Raw genomic sequence first — 3,395 nt, forward strand, 5'->3', positions numbered from 1 at the left:
CAAGAAACAAAATAAAAAGAAAAGGCATTACTAGAAATGCAGACCCAGGTTTCTCCTCCCCGCTCCGGGCCTGGCCGGCTCTCCCAGTTCTCGGAGCGACTCCTCTCCTCTAAATACCTGGGATTTTTTTTTTATTTTCTTTATTTTCTTTTATTATTTTATTTTTTTTGTACACTGGTTCAAAGTCGGCACTTCGACTGCAATCTGAACCCAGCACTGAAAGGCACATAATCTGATACCCTGTACAAGAGCTATTGTGGATGCTGCGGAACGGAGCCCAGGATCAGACCAGGAAAAGGAAAACGGGGGGGAAATCAAGCAGATCCTTCACCTGCTTTTTAGGAAAAAAAACAGAAAAAAAGAAAAAAAAAAATAAGAAAAAAACCCAAAATACTGGCTAAGCTTTTCCTCCTCTCCCTCCCACAAGCAGCTTTGAAAAATGCCCATTAAACTGCAGATTCCAATGGCTGGTTGTATCAACAGCTGCATTAAATAAAAATGAAATGAAAAATAATAATAAAAAAAAAAGAAAGTCTCCAAACCCCTGCACCTTCCTCCTCCAGGTTTTCTGGGTTTTGTTTTCGTCTTCTTGGCTTTTTATTGCTGACAAATCCAGGATAAAGCAAAGGCCGATTCCTCAAAAGCAAAAGTCTCATTTCAAGAGGAAAACGAGAGAAATTCTGAAAGGAGAGAAATTCTGATCCTTCCTGAACAGAAGAGGGTGGGTGTCGGGGGGGGGCAGTGAGAGCCGCGTCCTTCGGGAGCTGCCCGTCAGCCTGCTACTGCCTTGGTGGAAAAAAAACAAAAAACACAACATAAAAATCATCAATCAATGGGTTCCCCTTTTACTGGAAAGACCAATATCACCAAAAGAAAAAAAAAAAAAAAAAAAAAGGAAGTATTGGGGAATGTTTGACACCATTTTATTAATCTTCAACTGCAGTGGAAAAATATAACCTTTTACAAGTGCCGCCTTGTGTAAGCTCAAGTCAGTATATATATATTTTATATAAATTTCTTTTTTTCCTTTTTTTTTTTTCTTTTGTTTTTTGAAGTGCAGCAAGAGACCAATACCACATTAAATTTGATCAAATAAAGAGCACAAAAGGCCAAGCAGTTTCCAAATGGCATTTTATCAGGTCCCCCAAAAACCAGGCCGGACACAAGGTTTGTTTCCACTACTGTCTCAGTGTACTTTATTCTCCTGCTGTCTACAGCTGAACAGCCACACAGGACAGAAACAGGTAGCACTGAGGAATGATCAGATTTCTTCCCTCCACGCCCCCTCCCCGACTTCAGGAATGGCTTTTTTTTTTTGGAATGTTTGACACCATTTTATTAATCTTCAACTGCAGTGGAAAAATATAACCTTTTACAAGTGCCGCCTTGTGTAAGCTCAAGTCAGTATATATATATTTTATATAAATTTCTTTTTTTCCTTTTTTTTTTTCTTTTGTTTTTTGAAGTGCAGCAAGAGACCAATACCACATTAAATTTGATCAAATAAAGAGCACAAAAGGCCAAGCAGTTTCCAAATGGCATTTTATCAGGTTTTTGTTTGCACATTGAATTTCTCCTCATTTTGCAATCCAAAAAGATTACCTGAAGTTTTATTTTGTTGTTTTTCTTTTTTTTTTTTTTTCTCTCAACTCTTTGGCACAATTTCTATTTTGTGGGTGTTTGGGGCTGCTACAGTACAAGTCAGGAGAGATCTTTCCCTTTGTGTTCTCGCTGCCAATTTGGAGTACTTAATTTTTGTGTGGTTTTTTTTTTTTTTTTTTAAGCCTGAAATCGTGTTTGACAATTCGATTCCCTCTAATGCAAGAGTTTGGTGGTTTTGTGGTTTTTCTTTTTTTTTTTTTTTTCCCCCATTTCTACATTCACAGTTGAACAATATTAAGGAAGGAAAGGCGCTTCGATGAAACGAGATCATGAAAAGCGTCACTGGGACCGGGAGCTCTGAGCATTCGTCAGTGTTTCCCTAAAATAAAAAGCCCTAAAGAGCGACTTTCCTTTATTTATTTCTTTTTTCTATTTTTTTTTTCTTCTTTTTTTTTTAATTTTTTTTTTTTAATTCTTTCCTCTTTTCTTTTGTACATCTCTTAGGCTGCATCAGTAGAACTTCGGTTAGTTTATGAAATGCAACAGCTAACCCTTTTTTTTTTTTTGTATTATTATTTATTCTTTTTTTTGTCTTTTTTTGTTTTGTTTTGTTTCGTTTCATTTCGTTTTGCTTCTTCTCGGGAAAAGATAAACTGCAATGACTTGAAGTTGAGAATGTGGATACCGCCTCATTCACACACACTCACTCCTAAGACTGAAAATCCTTAAATTCTTCACCCTTTTTTTTTTTTGTTTTTTTGTTTTTTTCCTTTTTTTTTTTTCTTTTTTTTGTCTTTTTTTGTTTTGTTTTGTTTCGTTTCATTTCGTTTTGCTTCTTCTCGGGAAAAGATCAACTGCAATGACTTGAAGTTGAGAATGTGGATACCGCCTCCTTCACACACACTCACTCTTAAGACTGAAAATCCTTAAATTCTTCACCCTTTTTTTTTTTTGTTTTTTTGTTTTTTTCCTTTTTTTTTTTTCTTTTTTTTGTCTTTTTTTGTTTTGTTTTGTTTCGTTTCATTTCGTTTTGCTTCTTCTCGGGAAAAGATCAACTGCAATGACTTGAAGTTGAGAATGTGGATACCGCCTCCTTCACACACACTCACTCTTAAGACTGAAAATCCTTAAATTCTTCACCCTTTTTTTTTTTTGTTTTTTTGTTTTTTTCCTTTTTTTTTTTTCTTTTTTTTGTCTTTTTTTGTTTTGTTTTGTTTCGTTTCATTTCGTTTTGCTTCTTCTCGGGAAAAGATCAACTGCAATGACTTGAAGTTGAGAATGTGGATACCGCCTCCTTCACACACACTCACTCTTAAGACTGAAAATCCTTAAATTCTTCACCCTTTTTTTTTTTTGTTTGTTTGTTTTTTTCGTTTTTTGTGTGTTTGTTTCTTTGTTTTTCCTTTCCATCCCCGGGCACCCACGGCACCGGGCGACTGGAGACACCCTGGCTCTGGCTCTCTCCAGCCAGACCTCACACAGCACCACAGTTGAACCCAGTTTTTCCTCTTCCTCCAAAACCTTCCCCTTCTGCGCCGGCCACGAGGGAGAAGCAGCCAAGTCCTGGGCTGTGGGAATTCAGAGTTTTGTTGGGTTTTTTTTTTTTCCTCCGGTCGTTATTTGGGCAGAAATGGGTTCGTTTCCTCTTCCCCGATGCCAGGTTGGTTTGTGGTTTGGTGGTTTTGTCTTTTTTTTTCTCCCCTCCGGCTCGTTAACAGCGCGGCTGCGGCGGGATTTTCAAATGTGGTGTGTTTCAAGCCTCACTCACTCATCCTCTCATTCCCAAACATTCA

Source organism: Calidris pugnax, unplaced genomic scaffold (assembly GCF_001431845.1).
Source record: "Calidris pugnax isolate Ruff unplaced genomic scaffold, ASM143184v1 scaffold335, whole genome shotgun sequence".
Taxonomy (NCBI): Eukaryota; Metazoa; Chordata; class Aves; order Charadriiformes; family Scolopacidae; genus Calidris; species Calidris pugnax.